Source organism: Nicotiana tomentosiformis, chromosome 2 (assembly GCF_000390325.3).
Source record: "Nicotiana tomentosiformis chromosome 2, ASM39032v3, whole genome shotgun sequence".
Lineage (NCBI taxonomy): Eukaryota > Viridiplantae > Streptophyta > Magnoliopsida > Solanales > Solanaceae > Nicotiana > Nicotiana tomentosiformis.
The window spans coordinates 73642136-73662167 of NC_090813.1; the positions used below are offsets into that span (position 1 = coordinate 73642136).

At 40.0% G+C, this 20032-nt stretch overlaps 1 long non-coding RNA gene across 2 annotated transcripts in view; it reads right to left on the reverse strand.

The window, feature by feature from the left end:
- LOC104111723 (uncharacterized) overlaps positions 1-20032 on the reverse strand; it is a 39644-nt gene that overhangs the window by 19294 nt on the left and 318 nt on the right. Inside the window, exon 2 of one of the 2 annotated variants that reach the window (XR_011413977.1) lies at positions 9835-10221. This is a non-coding gene — a long non-coding RNA (uncharacterized lncRNA). Of the gene's footprint in view, positions 1-9808; positions 10222-20032 lie in introns of those variants that run through there. The other variant, XR_689781.4, reaches the window with a different exon arrangement.

The window sequence follows — 20032 nt, forward strand, 5'->3', positions numbered from 1 at the left end:
ACCACTTCAGAGTCACTACGGTGGTTATCTGACCCATTTAGGTCAGCTTCAGCTTCAACAACCACGGCAGCAGGATGTGTGTTATGAGTGTGGGAACATTGGTCACATCAGGAGGCATTGTCCTAGGTTGTTGAGCAATAGACCTCAACAGGATTCTCATGCCATCATTTTGGCACCGGTTGCTCCATTGCCTGACCGACCAGCTAGGGGTAGGGGCTAGACTGTTAGAGGTAGAGGTCAGACTATTAGAGGTAGAGGCCAGACTGCTAGAGGTGGAGGCCAGCCAGCTATGGCCTGTCCTAGAGATGTAGTTCAGACTGGTGGGGCCTAGCCCCGATTCTATGCTTTCCCAGCTAGGCCTGAGGCCGAGTCATCCGATGCCGTGATCAAAGGTATTGTTCCAGTTTTCCATAGAGATGCCTCAGTGTCATGTTACTTACTCCTATGTGTCATGCTACTTTACTTCATATTTGATTGTACCCCGTGATTCTCTGAGTGCGTTTGTTTATATTTCCACACTAGTGGGAGATTCTGTTGTGGTAGATCATGTCTATCATTTGTGTGTGGTTACTATTGGGTGTCTCGAGACTAGTGTGGATCTTCTACTTCTTGACATGGTAGATTTTGACGTCATATTGTGTATGGATTGGCTGTCACCTTATCATGCTATATTGGACTGTCATGCCAAGACGATGACCTTAGCCATGCCAGGGTTACCTCTATTGGAGTGGAAAGGAACTCCTGGTCGTTCTACCAGCAGGGTTATCTATTATATGAAGGCTCAACGTATGGTCGAGAAGGGGTTTCTATCTTATTTGGCTTATATTTGCGATCCCAGTGCGGATGTTCCTTCTATGGACTCAGCCCCAGTTGTTCGTGAATTTCCAGAAGTATTTCCTGCAGATTTGTCGGGGATGCCACCCGACAGAGATATTGACTTATGTATTGATTTAGCTCCGGGCACTCAGCCCATTTCTATTCCTCCATACTGTATGGCCCCGTCGGAGTTGAGGGAATTAAAGGAGCACTTACAAGACTTGCTTGATCAGGGATTCATTAGACCTAGTGTCTCACCCTGGGGTGCACCAGTGTTATTTATAAAGAAGAAAGATGGTTCTATGCGAATATGTATAGATTACCGATAGTTGAACAAGGTCACTATTAAAAACAAATATCCGTTGCCAAGAATTGATGACTTATTTGATCAACTTCAGGGTGCCAAGGTGTTTTCAAAGATCGATTTGAGGTCCGGTTATCATCAGTTGAATATTAGGGCATCTGATATCCGTAAGACAACTTTTCGGACCCGGTATGGGCATTATGAATTCCTAGTGATGTTATTTGGGATTACTAATGCCCAAGCAGCATTTATGGATTTGATGAATCGGGTGTTCAAGCCCTATCTGGATTCTTTTTTGGTTGTATTCATTGATGACATCTTGATTTACTCTAGCAATCGAGAGGAGCATGAACAACATCTTCAGATTATGCTTCAGACTTTGAAGAATAATCAGTTATATGCCAAATTTTCAAAATATGAGTTTTGGTTAAACTCGGTTGCCTCTTGGGGGCATGTTGTATTGCAGAAGGCATAAAGGTAGATCCTAAGAAGATTGAGGCAGTTCAGAACTGGCCTAGACCTACTTCAGTTAAAGAGATACGGAGTTTTCTGGGTTTGGCAGGTTATTATCGCCGGTTCGTGGAAGGGTTTTCATCTATAGCAAACTCGTTGACCAAATTGACACAGAAAGGTGTTCCATTCAGATGGTCAGACAAGTGTGAGTTGAGCTTTCAGAAGCTCAAGACTGCTTTGACTACGACGCCATTGTTGGTGTTATCCACAGGTTCAGGATCGTACACGGTGTATTATGATGCATCTTGGATTGGACTAGGTGCAGTATTAATGCAAGATGGAAGGGTGATTGCTTATGCATCACGACATTTGAAAGTCCATGAGAAGAATTATCCTATTCATGACTTAGAATTGGAAGCCATTGTTCATGCGCTGAAGATTTGGAGACACTACCTTTACGGCGTGTCATGTAAAGTATTCACAGATCATCGTAGTGTACAGTATCTATTCAAACAGAAAGATCTTAATTTGAGGCAGAGAAGATGGTTGGAGATGTTGAAAGACTATGATATCACCATTTTGTATCATTCGAGAAAGGCCAATATGGTGGCCGATGCTTTGAGTAGAAAGGTTGTGAGTATGGGCAGCCTTGCGTATATTCCAGTTAGTGAGAGGCCGCTAGTTGTAGATGTTCAAACTTTGGCCAATCAGTTCGTAAGGTTAGTTATTTTAGAGCCCAGTCAGGTTCTAGCTTGTACAGTCACTGGATCTTCTTTATATGAGCACATCAGAGAGCAGTAGTGTAATGATCCTCATTTACTTGTCCTTAAGGACACGGTGCGGCACGGCGGTGGAAAGTAGGTTGTTGTGGGAGATGATGGAGTTCTGTGGATGCAGGGTCATATTTGTGTTCCTAATGTATCAATCTGGGTACCGCCAAATATAAGGTGAACTGCGTACCTCAATCTGGGTACCGCCAAAATGTATCAAGATTTACGACAACATTAATGGTCAAGGAGAATGAAAAAGGATATAGTTGCATATGTAGCTCGGTGACTAAATTGTCAGCAAGTCAAGTACGAGCATCAGAGACCTGGTGGTTTGCTTTAGAAGTTAGAAATTTCTTAGTGGAAGTGGGAGCGTATCACTAATGGATTTTGTTGTTGGACTCCTACTGACTCAGAGAAAGTTTGATGCAGTATAGGTCATTGTGGACAAGTTGACCAAGTCAGCACATTTTATTTCAGTGGCAATTACCTATTTTTCAGAGCGGTTAGCTGAAATTTACATTCGTGAGATTGTCCGCCTTCACGGTATGCCCGTGTCTATTATTTTAGATTGAGGTACGCAGTTCACCTCACATTTTTGGTAGGCTATACAGCATGAGTTAGGCACGCGGGTTGAGTTGAATACAACATTTCATCCACAGACAGACGGACAGTCCGAGCGCACTATTCAGATATTGGAAGATATGCTTCGCGCTTGTGTTATAGACTTTGGAGGTTCTTGGGATCAGTTCTTGCCACTTGCGGAGTTTGCCTATAATAACAGCTACCAGTCGAGCATTCAGATGGCTCCATATGAAGTATTATATGGGAGGCGATGTCATTTGCCAGTGGGTTGGTTTGAACCGAAACAAGCTCGGTTGTTGGGTACTGATTTGGTACAGGATGCCTTGGATAAGGTCAAGGTTATCCAAGATCGACTTCGCATAGCTTAGTCTAGGAAAAAGAGTTATACTAACCTTAAGGTTCGTGATGTAGCATTCATGACTGTAGAAAGAGTATTGCTCTGGGTTTCACCTATGAAAGGTGTAATAAGATTCGGAAAGAAGGGCAAGTTAATCCCTAGGTATATCGGACCCTTTAAAATTCTTGAAAGGGTGGGTGAAGTAGCCTACAAGCTTGCACTACCACCTAGCTTATCAGCAGTTCATCCGGTATTCCATGTATCAATGCTCCGAAAATATCATCGTGATCCGTCCCATGTATTAGACTTCAGCTCAGTCCAATTGGCAGGTCCGACAGTTGAGGAGGAGCCGGTAGCTATTCTAGACTGGCAGGTCCGACAGTTGAGATCTAAGAGTTATCCTTCAGTTCGGGTGCAATGAAGAGGTGTAACGACTCGGCCGGTCATTTTGCGTATTACAACCTTGTTTCCCCATTTACTGCTCAAATTGTACTTTACAGTTGTTGTGTGAATTATCAGGGTAATTGGTTCGGGTCCAGTAAGGTTTTCAAAGGAATTGGAACACTTAGTTCCAAGGTTTAAAGCTTAAGTTAAAATAGTGACCGGATGCGGACTTATGTGTAAACGACCTCGGATCTGTAGTGGAATTTGGCTTGAATTACCGAAAGTTGAATTTTTGGGAAGTTTGACCGGGGGTTTGACTTTTTGATATCGGATTCAGAATTCGATTCCGGAAATTTGAATAGGTCTGTAGTGTGAAATGTGACTTGTGTGCATAATTTGAGGTCAATCGGACATGATTTGATAGGTTTCGGCGTCGTTTGTGCAATTTGGAAATTTATTAGGCTTGAATACGTGTGTAGGTCATATTTTTGAGGTTGTTAGGTATGATTTGAGGCCTCGAGTAGGTCCGTGTTATGTTATGGAACTTGTTGGTATGTTCGTACGTGGACCCGAGGGCCTCGGGTGAGTTTCGGATTGTTAACAGATTGATTTTTGAATTTGAAAGACTGCAGGAACTGCTGCCTACTGGTGTGATCGCACCTGCGAAGATTGTGATCGCAGGTGCGAAGCCGCATGTGCATGAAATAAGCCGCAGAAGCGGCCAAGAGTGGGACTGGGCAGTGCTCGCAGATGCGAGGAATTTTCCCCATCTGCGAAGCCGCAGGTGCTAAGGTGTTGCGCGGATGCGGACTGGGGCTGGCCTGGGGCGATCGCAGGTGCGAAGGGTTTGCGCATATGCGAGCCCGCAGATGCGAGGTTTTGAAAGGTTGGCATTGTCCGCAGGCACGCAATTTGTTCCGCAAATGCGGATGCGCAGGTGCAAGCCCAGGCACCGCAGGTGGGGAAATGCCTGGGCAGTGTTTAAAACGAGGGTTCCGAGATTTTTTCTCATTTTGGACATTTTGGAGCTCGGCTTGGGCGATTTTGGAGAGGAAATTTTTCACACAACTTGGGGTAAGTGTTCTTAACTCCCTTGTGATTATATTCCATGAATATATCTTCATTTTTGGTGTAAGATTATTGAATCTTCAAGAGAAATAGAAGGAAATTTCTATAATGTCATAAAATGAATTTTTCAAGTTTGAATACCGATTTGGAGTCGGATTTGAGTGAAATTAGTATGGTTGAACTTGTAATTAGATGGGTTGTAGTATTTTGGGAGTTTCATCGAATTTCGATACGTGGACCCCACGGATAATTTTTGGGGTGTAATTTCGGATTTTATGGAAAATATTAGCGTTTTGATATGGAATTAATTCTTATAAATTGTGTGGACTGAGTCAAATTATTGTGACTAGATTATTGGAATTAATTCTTATAATTTCTGGAGCATTGCTTAGCTTGCTCGACATTGGATTTGGCATGTTCGAGGTAAGTAACTCTTGTAATCTTGGAGTTGAGGGTATGAACCCGGAATATATGTATTTCGTGAATTGTTGAAAGGTGACGCACATGCTAGGTGACGGGCGTGTGGGCGTGCACTATCGAAATTGTGACATAATTGTTTCTATGAAATTTTGTAGTTAAATGATCTTGGTATTTTTCATGCGTTTTATGAGTTAGAGAAATTAAGCAGAAAAGCATATTAAAAATCATGATTGAGGCTATGTGCCAGTATTATTGGGACCCACAAAGGTCATATTGCTGTGAATTATTTATTTTAAATTGAAAATTCATACTCAGTCATATTCATTTCATTGCATATCATATCTCAGTCTTTGTTGTTATTTATTGATACATCATATCATCATATTTGGGCTATTTTTCATGACACTGTGAGCCCGAGAGACTGGAGAGATTGATGATTGAGTGAGGCCGAGGGCCTGATTTGTGAGGATATTTATGGGATCGGGCTGCACGTCGTAGCATGTTGTATATTTATGGGATCGAGTTGCACGTCGCAGCATGTTTGATATCGGCCGAGGGCCTGATTGTGAGGATGAGTGTGGATCGAGGCTACCCGCCTGCAGCATACTTTATTATTATAGCACGTGAGTTGTCCGTGTAGATTATAGCGCTTGGGCTGAAGGAGCCCCTCCGGAGTCTGTACACACCCCCAGTGAGCGCAGGTACCTACTGAGTGCGAGTGTCGAGTGCTGAGTGACTGGGAGGCATGAGTGATTGTGAGGTATGCCCGAGTGGAAAGAGTGATTGTGAGGTATGCCTGAGTGGCAAGAGTGATTGAGAGGTATGCCCGAGTGGCACGAGTGACTGTGAGGTTTGCTCGAGGGGCTGTATATGAGTGATGTTCTGCACGAGGGGTTGTTTACGATTTTATCACTGAGTTGCATCGCATTGGCATGCACACATGACATACAGGCATAGAGATGTATTTTTTCCTCATGTTGTACAACATCACATCATTCATGATTTCTCACACATTTTCATAGATGGGCATAGTGATGCATTTGTTTTACACGGGTTATCCGGAAGGGAAATGAAACATCTTATTTATTATTGAAAAGATTTTTGGGAGAAATTATTATTTTCAAACTATTCATATTGTTGTTGGCAACTTCGGCAAACAATTTGGGTTTTCACTGATGTATTTGAAATGAAGAACTATTATTTTTGAAATCATGATTTGCCTGAGCATTTTATCTCCGAGTTACTTTTGGTATTATTTGCTTTATGTTGTTGTGGACTATTGGTTGTGGACCCAACCTTGGTAGAAGCTCGCCACTACTTTCAACCTACGGCTAGGTTTGTTACTTACTCAGTACATGGGGTCGGTGTTACTGATACTACACTTCTGCACATTGCGTGCAGATGTTGGCTGTTGTTATTGTTGTGCTCGATAGTTGCGAGACTTGAGGATGTACCTGCGTTCCTGTTGTAGCTGCCTCTTGTTCAGGGTAGCCTTAGATTTATAAAAGCTCTGTTTATGTATTATTCAAACATACTATGTATTTATTTCATTTCCGTTTTGTATACTCTATTCTTAGAAGCTCATGATTTATACTATCATTTCTTGGGGATTGTATAAGATCAGGGTCTTTATTCACTAAAATTGCTTTAATAATTATTATTGAAATTGGTTAGTTGAAAATTGTCTTACCTAACGGGATGGATTAGGTGCCATCACGACTAGTTAGATTTTAGGTCATGACAAGAGGTCAACCAATTGAGGCAGCTACCTGGGAGTCCGAGTCGGACATACGGAGTAAATATCCATACCTTTTCACCAGATCGGGTACTTTTCTAATTCTGTTCGAGGACGAACGTTTGTTTTAGAGGTGGAGAATGTGATGACCCAGAATTTCATATTTAATTTAAACATTCATTTCTGTATTCTAAGACCATGAAAAGAACTATTCATCATTCCTCGATTTGTGTGCGCAGTCCGTAAATTTTTTCGAAATTTTTTTTACATAAAAATGGATTAAAATGTGAAATAGAGCTTTAAAACTCAATTGAGTTGACTTTGGTCAACATTTTGAGCAAACGGACCCGTACCAGTGTTTTGACAGTTTCAGTAGGTCCGTATCGTAATTTGAGACTTGGGCGTATGCCCAGAATCAAATTTAGAGGTCTCTAGCTCAAATTATCGGCATTTAACGGAAACTAGAAATCTAAAGGCTAAAAATTTTCAATGTTTGGCCACGGATTTTATTTTATTGATATCGGACTCGGATTAATATTCCGGAAAATTGAAATAGCTCTGTTATATCATTTATGACTTGTGTGCCAAATTTGAATTCATTCCGTATTCATTTAATATCTTTTGGCACGAGTTTTGTAAATTAAAAAGTTTAAAAATCAAAAGTTTGAATCGAGGTGTGAATTGTAAATTCAATATTGTTTAACGTTATTTGAAACCCCGAGTAAGTCTGTATTATGTTTCGTGACTTGTTGGTATATTCGATCGAGATCCCGAGTGGCTCGGATGAGTTTCGGATGAGCCACGGAGCATTTGGAACAAGCTGCCCAGGTCTGGTTCTGGTGCGTTGCACCTGCGCAATTTTGGCCGCAGGTGCATAGCCGCTTCTGCGGAGGCAGTGTCGCTTCTGTGACGTTGAAGCTAGAAAGTGATCTTCGCTTCTGCGAAGCTTTTACAGCAGATGCGATACCGCTTCTGCGACCCAGCGATCGCACCTACGGAAGTCTCGCTTCTGCGGCTCGTGTGTCGCTTCTGCGACGTCGCAAATGTGACTAAAAAGTCCGCAGATGCAGAAATCTCCCCTGGAATCTTGGCTTCTCAAATGCGAGGCAGGTGCGAAAATAAAGTCCGCAAATACGAAAAATGCTGGACAGAGTGCTTAAAAATGGAAGTTAGCCATTTTTACTCATTTTTGAGTTTTGAGTCTCGGATTTGGGCGATTCCAAAGGGATTTTTCACGACTTCAACTTGGGTAAGTGTTTTATATCCGAAAGTGATTATATTTCATAAATCCGTGTCAATATTCATCATTTATTTCAGATTTAGATGGAAGAAATTGAGATTTTTATAAAATCTTCCAAAATGTAAAATAAAGATTTGAAAGGCAATCTGATGTCGGAATTCAATAATTTTTGTATGGTTGAACTCGTATTAGAACGGGTATTCGGATCTTGTGAGTTTTTCGGGATTCGAGACGTGGGTCCCACTATTGATTTTTAAAGTGAATTTCGAATTTTAATCCGAAAAATTAGTAAATTCGTATGAAATTAATTCCTACTATTTGTATTGACTATTTTGAATTGTTTATGACTAGATTTGAGAATTTCGGACATGAATTCGCGAGGCAAAGGTTTATTGGAATCTTGAATTTGGTTGAAAAGCAAGGTAAGTGTCGTGGTTAACCTTGACTTGAGGGAATAGAACCCTTGAATTATTAATTATGTGAATTCCATGTATACAACGTATAGGGAAGGTGACGAGTGCCTATACGTCGTCAAATTAATTGTTTGCATATTTATTTGAAAATCATATATTATTTCAAAATCATGAATTAATTATTGTATTAATTGTTTCTCTCATATTCCTTGCCCAATACTATGCCTTGAATCCATACTATAATTGATACATGCTTATGTGACTTAATTGCTACATTACATTTAGCATACTAAATATTAAATTGCTTATTTCTTTCTTAATTTCCATAATTAATTGCTACTTGTCATTATTGTTTCCTAAATAAATCATAATTATTGTGTGCTTTGTTGTCTTATAAATTCATATTAATTGTTGCATTTGTTGGAGTAATTTCTTTTATAAGGATTGGTAAATTATATATATGGAGGTTCGGGTTGCACGCCACAACGGAATTGAAAATGAATATATTGAGGATCGGGTTGCACGCCGCAACGGAATTGAAAATGAATATATTGAGGATCGGGTTGCACGCCGCAACGGAATTGAATATGAATATATTTTTGGATCGGGTTGCACACCGCAACGGAATTGAATATGAATATATTGTGGTATCGGGTTGCACGCCGTAACAGAAATTGATTGAAATAATAATTGGATATGATTGCCGAGTTGGCTTCGACTGTTGAAATGAATTACCTGTTTAATTTCTATTCATGTTTTCCTATTATTGTTATTATTATTATTGCGTAAAGGTTAATGTAAGTGACCTACCTTAGCCTCGTCACTACTTCGTCAAGGTTAGGCTCAGCACTTACAGAGTACATGGGGTCGGTTGTACTCATACTATACTCTGCACATCTTATGCAGATACAGAAGTTGATCCTAGCGGCGCACAGTAGACTTGTTCGGATTCAGCTATTCAAAGGAGACTTGAGATATAGCTGCATGGCGTTCGCAGTTCTGAAGTCCCCTTCTACTTTATTTTAGCTGTGTATTTCTTTCATATAGCTTTATTTTCATTCAGACCTTTATTTGTATTGTTCTAGTAGCTCGTGCATTTGTGACACCAGTTTTAGGATGGTTTTTAGACATCGTTGTTATAATGGATTAATCATTTTATTTCAGATTTTAGTTCCGCAATTGTTTCCTTGTTATTAACTAAATTAAAATTGTTTAAAATGGTTAATATTATTCTAACGTTGGCTTGCCTAGCAAGTGAAATATTATGCGTCATCACGGTCCCAAAGGAGAGAATTTTTGATCGTGACATAACCACAACAAACTAAAACTCATCATCCCTGTCATCCTAACCATTCAAAGGATCAAATGGACGTTTGCTCATAAATTTCTCCACTAGACTCTCCAATTTGTTAAAATTTGCGCGATCTTCTTTCCGTTCCTCCTTCAACTCTTCTACTTCTTTTCGTAATGCTTCCACCTCTTCATGATTCTGCGAATAACTCGCATCACTAGACAACAATGTCGTAGAACGACCTACGGAATGTTGTGATCCAAGACCGTAAGTTTTACATTTCTTTGCGCCACCAACCACCTGCGTCCATATTGAAGATACATCATTGAGTGACACTTGGGTTGAGCTAACATCCTCGGTATCGGGTTGACTTTGACACCATTCCTCCAAACGTTTTTGATAGGCAACCTGGAATTAAAATGTTAAGCATTAAATTATGTTATACTAATAGTATGAAGCACCAATGTTATACTAACAAAAAGAAAAGTAGACTAGGAAGAAATATACAGTGAATATTTTCCTAATTATAAAGCCAAATAACATATCAAAGGAAATATTATAGTATGGCCAGTATCCATATTCCATACTAACAGTTCAGCCTTAAAAAAACTCATGAATACTATTTATAAAAATGGAACGGCCAATAATTGTTACAAAAGTGGTAGTATATTACAAGAATGACATTCTGAAAATTAATTTAACTTGTTTGCTCTACCGGCAACAAAAAAGTCATAGCTTAGAACAGTTGGATAAGTATAACTGAGTAAATTAAAGAGAGGACAGGGTGTGAGGTGCACGTGATGTCTAGGCTCCAGCACAACTGGAAAACCAGAATAACCTGTGAATTACAGAGTACAAATCATCCCCAATCTCTCATGCACCTTTTGTAACGGGATTTTACCTTTTTGCCTTCCCCAACAGGTGGATTTATTCCTTGAATACCGTGGTAAACTGTATTACGTAAAGAGGAGTTACACTTACATATTATACTTCGATTAGTGTGAATTCAGCTTTATATGATGGCTTTGAGGAAGAAGAATAGTTAACTTTGGGCATATGCAGTCTTCAAAACAAAGTTTAAATGTTTCCGCTCTTCTCTGAATTATGAGCTAACCTCAGAGTGAACTCATCTAGTATTATTGTTGGCTCTTCTCTGCTTTACATTTTAAAGCAATGTGAAGGAAAAGCTGCTATCTAGCTGCTCTAATTCTAGAAAAAACTTTATGTCATCTATCTCCTTGATTATGACTACAAAGACTCCTAAAATCATCATTTGGAAGCATCCCTGACCATTTTATTGAATCGGTAATTTTCAACATTATTTTTTGCTAAAGGACTACCTTCACTACCATAAAAATTTTAAAAAATGACATCACTAACACTAGCAACATTCTCTCCATGAATAGTCCACATGTAATAATTTTTCATAAACCCTTTTGTATAAAGATGAATTTTAATATCTGGTTGCAATAACTTTTCACACTTGCATTTCATACAAGGGCACCTAATCACCCCTTCACTGAGAACTTCATGAAGTGTTTTCTCTTTAGCCATAAATTCAGCAACCCCTTTTATAAATTCCTCCCTCAACCCACTACGATTAGGATAAGTCCGACTATATATTCGTCTACGATGTGCAAGCTCCATCTACACGAAGTAAATCCAAGATTTTTAAAACTATATATATTACTTAGTACTATGCCAAGCAGTTTACTGCAAAAAAATTGATTCTTTCAACGGCAAAAATAGAAAATTCAAGAAATTTGTCAACCCATCCAAAAAGAATAAACAAACAAATAGATAAGTGAAGCAAGATTGAGAAGGAACTATTCAAATTATTGCAGTGAAAAAGAACCAGAGTTAAAATATTAATCCTAAGTCTCAAAACAATAAACTCTAATCCAGGTGTGCGGTCCACTTGTAACGACCCCAATGTGGTTGCCGATGCCTTGAGTCGCAGGGCGGAGAGTTTGGACAGCTTAGCATATCTACCAGCAGCGGAGAGGCCATTGGCTTTTGGATGTTCAGGTCTTGGCCAACCAGTTTGTTAGATTGGATGTTTCTGAGCCGAGTCGAGTTTTGGCTTGTGTGGTTTCTCAGTCTTCTCTTTATGATCGTATCAGGGAGCATCAATATGAGACGCATATCTGCTTGTCCTTAAGGACACGGTTCAGCACGGTTATGCCAAGTAGGTCACTATTGGAGATGACTGTGCATTGAGGATACTGGACAGGCTATGTGTGCCCAATGTAGATGGTTTGCACGAGTTGATTCTCGAGGAGGCTCACAATTCGCAGTACTCCATTCATCCAGGTGCCGCGAAGATGTATCAGAACTTGAGGAAGCATTATTGGTAGAGGAGAATAAAAAAGGACATAGTAGAGTATGTAGCTCGGTGCCTAAATTGCGAGCAGGTGAAGTATGAGCATCAACGGCCAGGTGGATTGCTTCAGAAGCTAGTGATTCCAGAGTGGAAATGGGAGCGAATTACTATGGATTTTGTTTTTGGACTCCCATGGACTCAGAGGAAGTTCGATGTAGTTTGGGTGATTGTGGATAGGTATACCAAGTCAGCTAATTTCATACCAGTAATGACTACTTATTCTTTTGAGCAGCTGGCTTGAGTTTATATCCGCGAGATTGTCACGCTTCATGGCGTGCAGATATCTATCATTTCTAACCAGGGTACGCAGTTTACAACACGGTTTTGGAGGGCCGTACAGCATGAGTTAGGTACTCGAGTAAAGTTGAGCATAGCATTTCACCCTCAGACGGACGGGCAGTCCGAGTGCACTATTCAGATACTGGAGGATATGTTTCGTGCATGTGATTAAGTTTAGGGGTTCTTGGGATCAGTTCTTGCCACTTGCGGAGTTTGCCTACAGCAATAGTTATCAGTCGAGCATTTAGATGGCCCTGTTTGAGGCTTTGTATGGTAGACGGTGTCGGTCTCCAGTGGGTTGGTTTGAGCCGGGTGAGGCAAGGCTATTGAGTACATACTTTTTTCAGGATGCTTTGGAAAAGGTTAAGGTGATTCGGGATTAACTTTATATAGCCCAATCTAGGCAGAAGAGTTATGCGGATCGGAAGGTTCACGATGTTGCATTCATGGTTGGGGAGCGGGTCTTGCTTCGGGTTTCACCCATGAAGGGTGTTATGAGGTTCGGGAAGAAGGGCAAGTTGAGCGCTAGGTATATCAGACCTTTTGAGATTCTTGAGAGGGTTGAAGAGGTGGCTTATAGACTTGCACTACCACCTAGTCTAGCTGCAGTTCATCCAGTATTCCATGTTTTTATGCTCCGGAATTATCACGGCGATCCGTCTCATGTGTTAGATTTCAGCTCAGTCCAGTTAGACAAGGATTTGTCATATGTTGATGTAACGACCCGGGCGGTCGTTTTGAGTATTATAGCCCCGTTTCCCCAGTTACTACTTATTCTGTGTTCAGTTACAATTATGTGACTTGTTGGGTAGATTTCGGAATGAATTGGAACACTTAGTTCCAAGGTTTAAAACTTAAGTTGAGAAGGTTGATCGGATGTTGACATACGTGTAAACGAACCCGAAAAATTTTGCTAAGGAAATTAAGGTTTTGGGTTGAAGAATGCACTAAATTGTTAATGAAATTTTTTGGCAAAAAAAGATATTTTTGTAGTCCACTTTGCGACTGTAGAATCACTCTGCGGGCCGCAGAATGGCCGCAGAGTGAGGAAGGACTGGCAAGTTTTGACGTTATTTTGTGGATGATTCTGCGACCACATAATAGTTCTGCGATGCAGTTCGACCGCAGAACAGGTTTGGGGTCCGCATAGTGACCTCACACCCGGGCAGAAGATGCCCAGTTCCGATAAGCCATTTTGCGGGCCGCAAAAGCATTATGCGGTCGCATATGCGACAACAGAGTGTGTTTCGACATTTCATTTTTCTGGTTTTATAACCCGACCCAACTTCGATATATAGCCTTTGAAGCTCATTTTGGAGGAAAAATCTGACATTTTTAGAGAGAAGGGAGAGTGTTCTGGAGAGAGGAAGAAGCTCAAGTGCTATGTTTATTAAGATCTAGTTCAAGCTTTGAAATCCAACAAGGAAATATCACAAGATCTTCACCCAAGAGCTAAGGTTCTAACCCTAGTCTTCAATTTTGAGTTTGGGTAAAGATGGGTGATTGGGAGTATGATTCTTGGATGTGAGAGTATTATTTATACATGCTTGTACCAATAAGGTTTGTGGAAAGATTGTTGAGTTCAAATGGGTAAAGATTGGGCTGAAAATGGTAGAAATCTTCAAAGACTTTAATTAAAGATTTGAGGGTCGAGTTGATGTCGGAATTTGGTGAAATTTGTATGGTTTAACTCGTGATTGGATTGGCAGTCATATTTCATAACTTTTTTCGGGTTCCGAGACGTGGGCCCCACGGGAGGTTTTTGAGTTAAATTTCGGATTTTATTGAAAAATTTGTATTTTCATAAGGAATTAATTCCTATAATTTGTATTGACTAAATCGAATTAATTGTGGCTAGAATTCTAGGCGTTCGGAGGCCGATTCGCGAGGCAAAGGCATAGCGGAGTAAAGAGTTACACGGTTTGAGGTAAGTAACATTTCTAAACTTGGTTCTGAGGGTATGAATCTCTGAATTTTGTGTTATATCAATTGTTGGAGGTGACGCACATGCTAGGTGACGAGCGTGTGGGCGTACACCATAGAAATTGTGACTTAAATAAATCCTATGGAGTTGTAAAATTTAAGAATCATATTATTATTCTTGTATCCTCCACGTGTTTGAGAAATTAAGGTGAGGCTCGTATTAAAGATCATGTTTAGACTACGCGCCGATATTTCGGGAACGATGGGGTCGTATTGCTATTAAATTAATTATTTTAAAATGTACATTTTATACTCAGTCATGTTCATCCATTGTGAGGATATTTATGGGATCGGGGCTGCCCGCCTGCAGTAGGCCACATCGGCTTTATATATTATTATTATTATTATTATTATTATTATTATTATTATTATTATTATGGGATCGGGTTGCACGCCGTAGCAGGCCTTATAAGCTTTCTTGTTCTGGATCGGGGCTGCACGCCACAACATGCCTTATTATATTTATTATTATATGGATTAGGGTTGCCCGCCCGCAGCATGCCATATCAGCTTTATATCACGCTTGGGCTGAAGGAGCCCCTCCGGAGTCTGCACCCCACATAGTGAGCGTAGATGATTATATATTTGGGGTGGATTTCCCAGGGCAAGAACTTGCCTTACTTATTTGTATTTGTGATGAATTTCCCTGGACATGGATCTTGTCCGAATTATTATAATTTGGGGATAAATTTACCCCTGGGCTGGATTGGCCTTATACGGTATTGAGTCACTGACTGTCAATTGATGTATACATATACGGAATGGAACTTCCCTGGGCTGGATTGGCCATATATAGTACTAAGTGACCGAGTAATTGTGACCGTGAGTACACGAGGTTTTCCACTAAGATGTCATATTCCTCATATCATTCAGTATTGATCTATTTTACTTGTATGGAGTTAACTGTTGAACTTGAAAGCATGCCTATATTTCTGTACTATTATTTCTATACTAGATTGTACCTGCTGAGCTCATCATTACTTTCAGCCCAGAGGTTAGTCTTGTTACTTATTGAGTTGGTTGTACTCATACTACACCTTGCACCTCGTGTGCAGATCCAGGTACTCATGGATACGGATGTTGCTAGATTTCAGAGATCTATCTGTTGAAGATTATCAATGTAGTTGCTTGGCATCCGCAGACCTTAACTCTCTTTCCATTCAGATATTATATTGTTTTATATTTCCAGATAGTGTTTTTATCAGCCAGACTATGTTATCATTTAGATGCTCATCTACTCAGTGACACCGGATTTTGGGAATGTAGTTTACGTCAATAATTTGTGAGATTTTTTATGAAATTTAATTATTATATTTTCAAACTTAAAAGAAATTGTGATTTATTGAGATAGTCGGCTTGCCTAGTATTGAGATAGGCGCCATCATGACAGGTTAGGATTTTGGGTCGTAACAGTTGAGGAGTCGGTGTCCATTTTGGATAGGCAGGTTTAAAAGTTAAGGTAGAAGAACATTGCTTCAGTGAAGGTTTAGTGGAGGGGCCAGCCAGTCGATGAGGTGACTTGGGAGACCGAGCACGATATGCGCAGCCCTTACCTTCATCATTTCACCACTTCAGGTGTGTCTCTATACTCTTTCGAGCCGTTACCCTAATCTTTTCACCACTTCAGGTATGTCTCTATACTCGTTCGAGGACTAACGATTGTTTTAAGAGGGGGAGGATGTAACAACCCGGCCGGTCATTTTGAGAGTGTGAGCCCTGATCCCCTAATTATTTCTTCCTCCGCTTCATTTTTATGCTTACATGACTTTCCGGGGTGCTAGGTTTCGGGTTCGGGAGAGTTTCGAAGTGAAATGGGACACATAGTCCCTAAGTTTGAAGTTTGAGTTGTAAGCGTTGTTTGAACTGTGTGAAGACGACTCCGGAATAGAGTTTCGTCAGTTTCAATGGCTTCGTATGGTGATTATGGTCTTAGGAGCGTATTCGGATGTTGATTTGGAGGTCCGTAGATCATTTCGGTGTTAATTGGTGAAAGTTGAATTTTGGAAGGTATTTGGGAAATTTGAACGCGAGTGGACTTTTTGATATCAGCGTAGGATTTTGATTCCGAAAGTTGGAGTAGGTATGTAATGTCAAATGTGACGTGTGTGCAAAATTTGAGGTCAATCGGACGTGATTTGATAGATCTCGGCATCGTTTGTAGAAGTTGGAATTTTCTTAGTTCATTAGGCTTGAATTGGGGTGCGATTCATGATTTTAGCGTTGTTTGATGTGAATTGAAGGATCGACTAAGTTTGTATGATGTTTTAGGACTTGTTGGTATAATTAGTTAAGGTCCCGGGGGCCTAGGGTGGATTTCGGATGGTTAACGGATTGGAATTTTGACTTAGATGATGGTTGAAGCTTCAGAAGATCTGGTGTCTGGTTTCCTTCTACGCGTTCGTGATGGTTCTCCCTCGTTCGCATAGAGGAGTTAAGTTTTGCTGGGATTTTTGCCTTCGCGTTCGCGATGAGGGTCCTATGTTCTCGAAGCTGAAGAGTCTAAAGTCTACGCGTTCGCGTGAGGGACTTCGCGTTCGCATAGATGTTCGATCAGTTGGGGTTTCAGGCTTTTAAGCCACGCATTCGCGAGTGAAGCTCCACGTTCACGAAGGCATGGGGGCAGTGTTCACCACATTTGCGAGTGGGCCCTTGCGTTCACATAGAAGGTTTTTGGGCAAAAGCATTTTTGTGCTTCGCGAACGCGAGGATGCTTCCGCACTCGCGAAGAAGGAATTACCTGGGCAGATTTTAAAAGTTCAATATCGAGGATTTATGTCATTTTTCACCATTTGGACTCGAGAGCTCGGAATTAGGCATTGGATATATTTTCACGTACGTATTTGGGGTAAGTGAATCTTACTTAGTTTTGGTTAATTTCTACGATTATGCCTTTGATTTCATCATTTAATTTGTGGTTTGGGGTAGAAAATTGGGAAAAATTGAGAAACAATTCTTAGGCCGAATTTTGTGGTTTTTATCGAGATTTTGGTATCGTATTTGAGTAATTTTGGTATGGTTGGAATCGTGGTTGAACGGGTATTCAGATTTTGTGACTTTTACCTGATTGTGAGACATAGGCCCGGGTCGACCTTTTGGGGCGATTTTATGATTTCTTGTTAAAGTCTTGATTTCATTAATTAGATTAGTTTCTTATAATTATATTTATAGTATGTACTTGCTTTTGGATAAATTTGGATCGTTTGGAGTCGGAAAGTCAAGGGAAAGGCATTCTTATTGACTGATTTAAGCTTGGTTTGAGGTAAGTGACTTGTCTAACCTTGTGTGGGAGAAATCTCCTTAGGATTTGGTACTTTTGTGACAAATTTATAATATGTGAGTTCCGTGTACGCAAGGTGACGAGTGCGTACACAAGGAAAATGTGAAAAATCCAGTCTTCGCTAAGTGGTTTCCTTTCTATACCTTAAATGAGTTATTCTAGCACGTGTAGTCTTCAAATTTAGTCTAATTTCACATGTCTATGTGTTTCATCTCTCAGTTGAAATATGTACAACATGCTTAGTTAAATTACATGTTGTTCCTTGATTCTGTATTTGTTCTTTAATTGTAGGGTTTCCTTGTTTGAAAAATCATTTTTGTATTTATTATGTGTTGATTCTTCGTGATTCTTGTTGTGATGATTGTTTGGTTGTGGCACGAGGTTTCTTCCGTGCGGAGTGTTATTGGCACGAGGTTTCTTTCGTGCGGAGTGTTATTGGCACGAGGTTTCTTCCGTGCGGAGTGTTATTGGCACGAGGTTTCTTCCGTGCGGAGTGTGATTGGCACGAGGTCTCTTCCATGCAGAGTGTGATTTGGCACGAGGTTTCTTCCGTGCAGAGTGAGATTGTAGTACGAGGTGTTTGCCGTGTCGTTGTGAGATATTTACTTTTGGGACTACGAGGCGGTACTTCGGGAGCGACTCTATTGATTTTCTCTTTTGCTGTGTTGTTTGTTGTTGTTCCTTAACTTGTAAGATGTTACTTTCCTTACGTGTTATAATTGTCTTCCTGCTTTCCTGAGGTGTTACCTTTCCGTACATTTCTACTGTTTATTTACCTGCCATCCCTTTTTATCATTTCGCCTTCTGCCTTATTTCTTATATTCCAGTAGGGCCCTGACCTGACCTCATCACTACTCTACTGAGGTTAGGCTTGGCACTTACTGGGCACCGTTGTGGTGTACTCATACTTCGCTTCTGCACATGTTTTGTGCAGACCCAAGTACATCCTACCATCCTCGATATTAGTACGTGCTGTTGCTTGGAGACTTCAAGGTATATCTTCCAGCGTCCGCAGACCTCGGAGTACCCCTCGATCCTTATTATGTTGTCTTTTCTTTATTTCTTTTAGACGCTGATGTATAAAGACATTTAGTACGTCCTCAGAGCTTGTGACTTGTGACTATCGGGTTTTGGGAGTTGTTTATACTCAAAGTTGTTGATTTTACTTGTACGTGCCGAGCGGCAGTTTTCAGTTATATATTTATCTGTTGAAGTTTAGTCGTTATTTCTGTTATTATTTCAGTTATTCCGCAATTGTTAGGCTTACCTAGTCTTAGAGACTAGGTACCGTTACGACATTTTACGGAGGGAGATTTGGATCGTGACGCCACTATTCTTCTGTAGATTAGTTATTGGCTCTACCTCAAAGTTAAAAAGGCAAATTACATCAAAATTTTGTTAGTTGGTCAACTAGTTCATTGCTTTCAAGGCTCTCAGAAAAATCTCTCTGAATATGAATGCAAATATTTGTTACAGCTTCCCCATAATTGATCCCTTTCCCATATTCAACCCCTTAACCCCTCATAGTTCCTTCATCCTTGGACATATGGACATAAATATTATTACTAAATAATCTTACAACAACATTCCTAATAAAGGGAGATGTATTCTTTCTTTCCTTTCTATTGCACAATCAAAACAAGAAGAAAGAAAGAATTAGTACAGTTGGCTCTTTACACATACCAAAATAAGAAAATGTGCTCTTATTCCTACACCACATATATTTAAGCTTTCAACTCAAATAAGGACATTCGGTTGAGTAAGGTCATTCACGATACTCTTCTATCCTCTATTATACTCAAAACTCAATAAGTCTCTTATTCACTGTATTTGCATCACATTTAACGACTCTATCCTCCAATAGCAACATATTCTAAAAACTCATCCTTTCAATTAAAATGTATAAAAGTTCAAAGCCTCCTCTTAATAGAACTGAACAGAAATATAAGCAAACCATTTACAATAATGAGGTTAAATTTATTTTTCAGTTTCTTAAAGAGAAAGTGTGCAATTCCTTCATTCGAATCTCGAGGTCCATTATCACGCCAAAACCTCTGGACCAAAGGAGTATATGTATAATATTTACTTTTCTTTATAGGTGTTGAAAAATATAGCTATAGAAACGAACAACTTCTGGATCTCTCAAGCTCTTGAAACCTATTTTTTTATTTGAGCAGTAAAAAGGATAAATGTTCAAGAGTCAATTGGTCTTCAAGAGTCGAAGAAACTATCTAGGTAATAAAGAAATTAGCTAGGTAATAAATCTTCAAGGATAAACCTATTGAGATAATGCTAAA